Source organism: Danio aesculapii, chromosome 7, assembly GCF_903798145.1.
Source record: "Danio aesculapii chromosome 7, fDanAes4.1, whole genome shotgun sequence".
NCBI lineage: Eukaryota > Metazoa > Chordata > Actinopteri > Cypriniformes > Danionidae > Danio > Danio aesculapii.
In genome coordinates this window covers 52,608,065-52,618,835 of record NC_079441.1, presented here as the reverse complement: position 1 = coordinate 52,618,835, position 10,771 = coordinate 52,608,065, and the positions used below count along the sequence as shown (strand labels likewise).

Here is a 10,771-nt window from a genome sequence, read left to right as displayed (position 1 = left end):
AAATTTCAGTCAACTTTGAGTTAACTACACTCACTTCATTTGATAAAGTGGGCTGTCGGGTTTTACATTGTACTGTGTTGTACATTGTGGCTGTCTTTATCAAGAATTATACGTGACTTTTCTTTTTATTCTTTTATGAAAAATCTATTAGAGTTTGGAATTATATGTATTTCAGGGGAACACTGTAAAGTAAACAAACAAAACATTTATAATATTTACCAAATAACAAGATGAAATAATTACAATAGTTTAAATGTACAAAAATCTACAATAAAGTTCTCTAAAAAAACGAATTTCATTGTCTCATTGTTAAAAGTGTTTCTTGCTTTTAAACTTTTTTGTGTTGTTAAATGAGCTTGATGGGCTATTTCTACAGAGACATTTATTTTGGGTTCTGACACAAGGATTATTTCTCATTTACTGAATGCTGGATGAAGCTACATTTGTTATTTAAATCAGCAGGAAAAACAGAAAAAAAAACACTTGTCAAATTGCTGTTTTTATATTTATTAATAAAATATGTGTTGATTGATAAAATGGTTTATAAAACCATGAAGGATTTTTAAGTGATTTGGTTCGGCCGAGGAGCATTGGTTTTAATGGTTTTAGATGTTTTTTTAACCTTAAAAGACTTTTAAACATGCAAAGTATTTTTTGTATTGGCACTTAATTATTCATTCATTCATTTTCCTTCAGCTTAGTTCATTTATTCATCAGGGGTTGCCACAGTGGAATGAACCACCAATTTATCCTGCATATGTTTTACACTGCAGATGCCCTCCCAGCTGCAACCCAGTACTGGGAAACACCCATACACACTCATTCACTCACAAACACACACACTATGGCCGATTTAGTTTTTTCAATTCACCTGTACCGCATGAGTTTGGACTGTGGGGGAAACTGGAGCACCCGGAGGAAACCCAAAAATGGTATTTGCCCTTTTTTTCTCCAGGTTTGAAATAAGAATCAAGGAATACTTATTTAAAATCTATTTTTATTTAAATAGAATGAATAATAAATAAATAAACAGACAGATCCAATCACAAAGTCCATACAATGTAACTGTAATCCGATTAAGAGCATTTTAAAATGCAATATTATCTAATTACATTTATCTAACTTTGGAATTAGATTACGTAAACCAGATTATGTGTGATCAATTACTACCTAGCGTGGATTATGGCACGGATGTTGGGATTATGTCAGACAGTACAGTTCCTGGCTCTTTACAACAGAGGGAGCTCTTGCGTTATTCTGCTCCGCGGGAAATCGGCGTCACAACCATAGTTTGCGGCTCGTGACGTCAAAGCGAAATTAAAAGCAAAATCAACACATCTACAGCAGCACGTACACCAAACAAACAGCAGTCAGTGAAAGCATGCCGTGCTTTAGATGATGAGCTCGCGATCCATCATCGGCAAAGTGTTAAATTCTTTTAAAACACACGGTGGATAAGATACATGGCTGCAATAAACGACATTTTAGCTCAGCCAAAATAAGGATAGGAGAATTTGACATCTATGTTCACGCGGTGCCTTTAAAACCACACTCGGTCAACTTTCCTCAAACCAACACAGGTTCTCCATTTTCCTCTCAACCAAATGGAGCTCGCAAAAATATGCCACGCTAAACGCCATTACGGCTCGAAATCGCCAAAGAAAACGACGTGGAAGCCTCCTTCGCAAGAGCCACAATGGCGCCAGTTGCACCGTTGCAACGGGGAACAACAGTGACCGCCCATACGCGTCAGCCTATCACATTCCGCGTATGAACTCCCCGCGTCCGCTTTTCGTCAGCGCGAGTCAAAGGCCGATCGCAACGGTTCGGAAGGAGTCGGACGTAGAGGATTAACTTGAAGCGGAATTTTATTTTTGCACCTCAAATAAAGCCAAATCTGCAAGCTTATTGTTACTGAGACCCGTTGACTTTTAATGGGACGAATGGAAAATTTATAACCTCTTCTCTTACCAGTCTATTGGAGCCCTGAGAGATTTTAATCACCATCGCATTTTGGAGGAGGTAATCAGCGATTAGCTTAGCACGCTGGCGCGAGCGCGGACTGAAATGAGCGTTGCGCGCCTCGGATGTTCCTGCATCGGAGCTTGCTGAAGCAGAAGGCCTCAAATGGGAAAAACAAGCATCGGGAGGGAATACCAAGTATAATTTTGTAGATGTAGCTCACGTTTTGGAGTAGGTAAGCATTTGTAAATCCCTTAAAGCTTATTAAGAGTCATTTTCGTGTCGGAAAAACGCATGCACTTATCCCAGGCGTCGACTTTCACGGTTAGCCCGCTAACGGCTTTAGCCCCGTTGCTAACGGGAGTTTGTTTCCCTCCCCCACCCTGAAGTCGAGGAAATGTTGGCGTATTGCTGAATATTTTTGTTATTTTTTTTTAGAATTTGCACATTTCTTCATTCCTATGCATAGCGTGGGTCTACAATTGGGAGTGTCTATAAGAAATGAAGGTGAGCGTGTGAAGCTAGAGAAATGAAAATAATCCTCGTCATGTTGTCGTTCTCTCTCTGGGAATCGGATATGGCCAGACGGGCTCAGCTGCCCTGCAGAAATCAGCCACAGGGATGGGCAGCCTAATATATGTATGTTTCAAGGGCACTTGTGAGAGACTGCACGTTGGTTTTTATGTGCTCGAGTAGTTGCTGGGATTAAGAGATCCAGAATAAATAACAGTTTGAGTTGGGTTATCAGTGCACCATTCAGATTATAAATATTAGATCACTGCATCACTCTCTGTTATGACTAAATGTGTTTTTATGAGGTTAGACCTTATGATGGCAGGCAGTGTTCATTCAGATTTGTTTTGGTTTTCAGTATGGACTTTTTAAGAATGTAGCTTGCATGGGAAAGCAAGTACTTTCAGAATATAAGACATGAGTGCTCCATTAAAGCTGTTCCTATGCAAGAGTTGGTCTGATTCACTATATAAGGAACTGCTCTCTTGATGCACACTTGGTTAATGTTGTTGATTGGATGAAATGCAATGTTGGATTTGTCCTGAAAACACATTTTGTGAAGGCTGCATGTGGATGTGACTAGTTACTTGTTTGGATACTATGTACTGTGATTGTTTACTTCATATAGGAGTTGCTTTGAAGCAAGGCCTTTGCAACGCTAGATTAGATGGTGATCTGAAATGTAGAGAGAGAGAAAATGTGTGAAAGTTTGTGATGAAGTAAACAGAGCTGGTGCAGTGGAAGAACACTGCGGCGGTGTTGGGGCGTTAGCACACACTCTCTCTCTCCCTCTTTTCACATACTCTGCTGCTACTTTACATCCCTCCCTTTCCTCACTTTTGTTTATTTCTACCCAGCACAACTTACACGCAGGAGCATTGCAGCATACTCTTCCTGTTTCAGCTCTTGTAGACTTTTCCAGAAGGAGGTTTAAGATCACTAATCAGGATTTAGCTGAAGTATGATGGTCTGTAGTTGTTAGATTGAGGTTGTCAGGCCTGTTTGTCTGCCCCATTCTGGTGTTGTGTGAGTTGTGCTCATTGTTTTGTGGGTAGGGGAAACAGGCTTTGCTTGGGGTGTGGGGTCAGGAATGCTGTTACTGAGATTTTCTGAAAGCCTTCCCTTTCATTGATGGCAGTCATACTCAACCTTAATTATTTGCTCTCTCTGTGCACCCTTTTGAGTGCTATTTCTGTGCAGTTGACTCAGAATATGGTATCTTCAACTCATTGAGTGCCTTAAGGGTGCTGTGGATGCAGAGTGAATGTTATTTAAGCTATGACTGTGCTGTTATAAATGTCAGCACGTATGGCGTGAAAGCATTTTTGTAGGTTCGAAGAAAAACGTTTTTGCTTGGTCATCATGAGAATTATGACTTTTATTTTTGACTGGGGATGCCTTTTTTGTGTTAATTATTGCTAAATTAAACAGTTCTTTACAACAGAAATTATGATCTATTACTAAACTGTCTAATTGATGGTTTTAAGATCCCCACACCAATGGCAAATCTTGAAATATCAACGTTGGGGTAGCTGTGAGGAGTGTGGGTAGCGCTAAGAGTCTGATTGTTTACATGTGTCTAGTCCTGGGAAGGAGCTCATGATGGAAACTTTTGTTTTTTGTTTACCTTATGATTAAAGTTGTTGCATGTTTGTTGGTTCCTGGATCTGAATGAATGAGTTTTAGCTATTTTAAGCGTTCAGAAAAAAGAAACTCGACACAGAGGAACATAACCTACTGCCGACTAGCTTTTCAGAAGTGTTATCGCACAAACAGCACGTAAAAGTATAAATGTACAACTACATGCAAGTAAGGTGTCATGGGTCATGCTCATCACTCGACGCAGAAGTATAAATCTGCCTTTATGCTTATGGCATTACATAAACTTTCAGTTTTCTAAAAACAAATGTGCACCAGATATGCATTACCGTTTCTACCATGTATTAACATTGATCAAATAATGGAAACAAATAAAAGTATTTTGACTTATCAAACCTTTAGCATCTGTTTTCTTTGAACCTAGCATAGAAATAAGAATTACTTGAAGGTGTGCTCTTGGATTTTTGGGATGCAGGAAAAAAGATGGATTTGCAGAGTTTGAAAATAGCTGTATAACACAATGACTGCGTTTACATGGACATTAGTAATCCAATTATTTACCTTGATCTGAATAAGACAATATGATCAAGGTAGCACATGGTTTAATTAACATAATTGCGTCACCACTCTATACACATTTCCTGTGGAGTTTCATGTAATTTGGGGTATTTGTTGACTTTAACTGCAGTTTGGCACTTTCACTTTCATTCAGGAACATTTCATGTATGCCCCCAGTGCCCATACGAAATATTGGATGCAAGTATGATTTGCTGGAGGAGTGTTGTTAATGGAATTTGATACCGCATACCATATGGGAAAAAAACCTCAGCATTTTGCGATGCGGGTGTCTGTGGTCCTTCGCTAACTCTGTAGGTGCAGAGAATAGTGTCAAACAGCCGTGTGTGTATAGACCAGAAGTTCCCAAACTCAGTCCTGGAGGGCTGGTGTTATGGAGAGTTTAGCACAAACCCTTATCGAACAAACCTGAATAAGCCAATCAAGGACTAACTAGCATACTATAAACTTCCAGGCAGGTGTGTTGAAGTTGGAGCTAAACTCTGCAGGACACCAGCCCTCCAGGACTGAGTTTTGCGGCAAAAATCCTACATGACGATAGTAGTTTGATTGCTGTGTTTACATGTCTGTGCGGCACTTCAATAATGTGACATTATCATACTTCACATGTCTTAATTCGATTCTGTTTAGTTCTATTATGACTTTAGTCAGATTATAAGGTCATCAAAAATCGTTGTTTACATGGTAGACTCTTTATCAGAGTAATGTCTTAATCGTATTAAAACAGGGCTGCACGAATAATCGAAAAAAGATCACGATCTCGATTCGACCCTACAAACGATCCTAATTCAGCTTTTTCTACGATTCTGCCAATTATATTTTCAAGGTCAGGAGAGAAGAAAAGGCGGCCACAGAAGTCTTCACAGCAATGTTGACACCTTCAAATGGCATTAAAAGTGTCAGATACTGTATTTATAAGGTGTAATTCACCCAAAATGTCATTTCTGTCTTCATGTATTGATGTATTCACGGTCGCAAAATCGCACGTGAGCTGACGGACTGTTTGTTTACTGCCAAGACCACGCGCATGCACGCAAATGACGCCTACTTTAGTGAACACAACCTGCATATGCTGTGAATAACAAGTAATAAAGTTGTAAATAACGTTCAGTTTGTTGCACAGAGCGATCGTTTAAGGGCCGAGCGGGAGGTTTAATTTGCATGTGTGTTTTTCTCACAGTGACGGCAGCCATGAGCCGCACTAGAAAGTGAAAGTGGAACCTGTGCACACATCATTTAAATGATCATCTCGCATTTTAGAGTTATGATTACGACAAGCATTTGATATGATTTTTTCCTTCATAGCGAACACAAAGTGTTGTGCATGAAAATAAATGTTTGCTGTGTCAGTATAACAACCCTAGCCTATATATAATGAAAATATAATGGTCTAATAATGTTGTCAATGACAGATGACAAGCAAATGTCTTAAACATAATAAATCAACTACAGAATTATGAATAGTTATATTCTGATGTCATGATTTTACTGTGAATTAACAAACCGAACATATTGAAAGTCTGTTCAAGTCCACCATAATACTAAATTGAGCATTTTAAGCAACAGTAGAGCTACACTTAGGCCTAATATTATTGTTGTTTTACCATATGTTTGAGAATGAACAATAATAATAGGCTAGTCATATTAACCTTTATTTTACATTTACAGAATTGTGAGAAAATCGTGATCTTGATTTTAAGCAAAAAAATTATAAAATAAAGTGCTATTGATGTCCATGGAAACCTACTCATTGTCGCAAAATTTCAAGATGTTCTCGCTGCAGTCTGTAGCATGATGACATACTAGATCAGGTCCAATACGTAGTGGACATTGTAGCTCCCATGCTACTGTGATGGTTGGGTAGATGCTAATATCACACAATTTAATGGGTAATTTATTAATTAATATAAATAATTTTCATTTCTAGCAACAAACGCTCGCATGCACGTCTACTGTGCATTGAACCTGATCCAGCACGTCATTGTGCCACAAGCTGCAACGAGGACACACTTCAACATTTGGCTAATTGGATGAATAAATCAAGAGTAGGACTGCAAACCCATTCAAATCATTATATGGATTATTGTCTTTAAATATTAAATTGTAAGACACCACTTCAATGTTATTCCTTCATGTTATTGTGAATGAATAATGCAGTTTGCTTTATTACATGCAGTCTGAGGCATGCTTGATTGCTTGTCAATAGTTTTTTCTACGATACATTGTAATATTGAGGATGTAAAAATTCAACAATGCCTGTGACCGATGCAAACGATATGATTTGCGATTAACCAAGTGAAAGCATTCAGATTACTATGGTGCATTTTCAAGGTATGGTTGCTACAAACCTTTTAAATGGTTTATTCTTTCATAACAAACACAGAGAGTTGTGCGTGCTTTTCTACAGATCCAATGAATGCCTGTTATCACAGCGTGAGTGTTCTAAACTTTTACAGTGTTTGTGGCAGTATAAATTACTCTATCCCATATAATGCAAGAGCAAATCAGAATGACAAATGTCTCATTTTACCATTGATAATGGTCTATTTCTATGAAGGCAATGACATTGTCTACCAACATAATTATTGATTTAAATTCAGATTTAAAAATAGCTGTATTCTAATGTCTTCACTGTTTTGTGCATTGATGACTAAGGCTAATTTTAATTCTAATCAAGTCCAACCGCATTGACCTTATTCTTCATGAATGAGCAAGTGCAGCCATTGGAATCTTTTTGGCTCGAGACTTCTGGTATCATTCACTTCTATTGTTTTTAACATCTTTTAGACAGATTTTAAAAACATCTCATCATGCTGCTTCATGTTGCAAACTGTTATTTTCTTATTATTATGTTTAGTCATGAACACACTTGTTTGAAGAGCAAGTAATTTGATCGTTTTCTGCCGTTTATTATTCCTAGTCAATTTCTCTCATAGGCAATTGAATCGGAAGTTCCAAAACAGTCACAAAAATGAGTGCATGTACACATTGCAGTGTAAGGGCAATACAAAATGTTGCATTTTAACCAACGGTAGCCTTTATGTTATGACTCTGAGGTTTCAAAACTTCTTTACTTAATAGCCAAAATCATAGACAACTGTAGATGATAGATTTAATTTAGTTCATCATAGAGACAGTTTGCTGGAAGATTTAGTAGTGTCAAATAGCAAAAGCAGCCTTGTGGATGAACACTGACATTGTGCATTATATGTCCACTCCAATGTTTATGTTAACTCCCAAGCTTCCTAGTAAAATGTTACACTGGAGATCACTAACCGCCTCTATGCTTGTGAGAACAGCAATCTATAATCAATATATACACTGTTTTTGTAGAAAATGTCTGTGAATATGGTTTGCGTGTTTGAAAAGTTATTGCCTATTGGGCTGAACAGAGTTGCACCCCAAGCAACCTGTGTGGGCTTAGCATTCAGTCAAATTAAATCTCATTGTAGCATATATAAAGGTCATCACGTATAAATCATTCAGTTTTGCACTTCCAATGTTAATTTTTACATATTCAATTTAAGTGGTCCAGTACTACACATCTTCTAACTTCATACAGAAGCCGCAGTAGCAATACTTTTACCAGCATCGAGAATGCATCAATATATGCCTACATCAAATACAGATGCAGTATTGGAGTATTAATAGATTTTTTTAAGTTATTAATAGAATTGCCACCTTGCAGAAGAAAAAATTCTCATCCTGTAATCTCACATTATTTGTAGATTCATGGAAACTTCATAGATGTGATCTGCCATGCGGGAACTAACAAAGTGATTATTATTATTATTATTAAACATCTCATGTTCAGGTAGTGCTGAACTTTTGTTTGTATGTCTTATTATTATTATGACTAATAAATAATATTTAATATTGAGGATGATTAAGGTTATTGAAGATCATTAAGATTATTGAATCTAATTTAAAATGTAATGAGGTGGTGCATGGAAAACCTCCATCAGTATAATTTCATGTCATTGAAAAATGCATTTATATAAAAAATGGAGTTTACGGAGGAAGCTCTTGTAGAAGAACTTTTAGTGGGCCAAAATGTGATCAAGTGATATAAATTATTAGCTTAAAATATACTTTTAAACATACTTTAACATGACTTGCCCTCTGGAGTTCTTGACAGATGCAATTCTTATGTAAATGATATCACTAGGAATGCAGATTTCAGAATCTTTTCAATGCCCCTGTGGTGTTTTCATTCTGCTACGTCTTTGTTTACATCACATGTGTTTACATCACCTGTCCGGAGTTTAGTCAAGTTTCGTGTCACTGGTCTGTTTGGAAACGCAGTGCTCTGTGTGTAGTTAAATGGACTATGTAAAGCCTTAAGGCCAATTCACAAGGCACAGACAAACACCAACAAACAAGTCTGTTGGAGTTTGTTATATAAGTGGTTTACCCCTGCCCTGTCTGCATCTGTTGTCATTGGTTGGAGTTTGTTTTCACCTGACTAAACGTGTTCAATCTGCGTTTGTTGGGTCACGGAATGTCTGAGAGTGTGATATGATTTTTCCAACAAACAGCAACAAGCTGGGACTTAATCTGTCCAGGGACCAGGCTGGTGTAAAAGTCTTTTTAGCCCTGAGACAGATTAATTAATCATTTATTTATTTTGTGTGGGTGACAATTGTTGAGTCAGTGTGAACATTTTATATTGTATATAATGCTTTTATCTATATTGGTATTGCCATGAAATGGCTATACATTTCTCATGTGGCAAAAAGTAAACAAACTTAAAGCTTATTGGCCTTTCTTTTTGGATTTGAGTTACATGCTTTAATTGAGAAATTACTTCAGCCTTAGTTATGTGTTCACAAGTATTTTGATTCTGAATAAAGGCTAATCCTGACTTCGACCAAGTTTCCGTTCAACTTCAGAGTAGGCATGGGACGATAACTTTTCAAGGTATACCGCGGTAACAAGGTAAACCATGATGTTTTTATCCAAGGTTATCATACCGTCAGAATCTTATACAAGCCCATGCCTACTTCACAGACATGCTGGCACCTGTATGTACATTAAGCAGAGTACAAAAGGTTGAATGTCATAATATTTGTTAGGGCTGAAATGGTTTCTCAAGTAACTCGAATGAAATCTTGTCAAATTATTTAGCTTCGAGGCTGTGCCGAGCCTCTTTAACTAAACACAGTGTTTCCCCATGGACCATCGTTAGTGATGCATAACCCAATCTTTAAAGTTGGGCTGCATTCCAGTCCAATTTTTTTATGCCATTTATTTGCTAACTTTTCTCCGTCTCAGTCACTCCGATTTACATCATTGATTGCATCACACACATGTCCACTACTGGCAGAGCAATGAAATTAGGGATGCTTGAAAGGGATGATTGGTTTGAAATTAGGGATGCATGATAATGGAAAAATCTGATATTGCAATATTTTATTTTTCTGTGATAAATATTGCGATTATAAATATGGTTTCACAAGATGATTTGAATCTATTTGACGGTTTTCTGTGGAGTTGAACAGTATTCAGGTACAGAAATGCAAAAATCACAATGCAAAAAATTCTTTGTCTCTTTTCTAGTCCAAATATCTAAAAATTCGTAGATCAAATAAAAATATTGTTTTGTAAAATAATCTTGTTTTTGCTTTGAAATGTAGACATTTTGACTAGAAACGAGACAAAAATTCTAAGTAAGAATTTTTTTTGCAATAATGTTATAAATTCTGCATAAATATAGTAATTAAATACAATTTTTTAGCTCCTGGTCAACTATAATCCAGACTCAACATTGCATACATCTTGCTATGTAATTATTGTGGATGCCCACATTGCGATATCTATGTTGAAACAATATGCAGCCCGCTTTTAATTAGAATGCCCTAAACCCTTGAGCACTTGAGAACTACACTGTTGTGATGTCACAAACGCGTTGCATATAGGTATTGGAGTGGACATATGAAGCAGACTCGCTGCCTTCAAAATCAAGGAATTGTCCATGTAATCTTATGAAGTGGAACACACTTCAAAATGGTGTTGGGGATTTCCCAGAGGGAACAAGTGAAGAAAAGTTCACAAGTGCGTGTCTAAAAGTGAACTGGAATGCAGCCAGATGTACACAGAAGACGCTGTAGAATGAAAACTC

At 37.2% G+C, this 10,771-nt stretch overlaps 1 protein-coding gene across 2 annotated transcripts in view; it reads left to right on the top strand.

Annotated features, from left to right (window-relative positions):
• Positions 1–1,810: 1,810 nt before the first annotated feature.
• Positions 1,811–10,771, top strand: part of ankrd11 (ankyrin repeat domain 11) — a 204,685-nt gene continuing 195,724 nt past the window's right edge. For both annotated transcript variants that reach the window (XM_056462152.1, XM_056462150.1), the window contains exon 1: positions 1,811–2,197. The gene's annotated coding sequence lies outside the window, so the exon portion shown is untranslated. The remainder of the gene's footprint in view (positions 2,198–10,771) is intronic.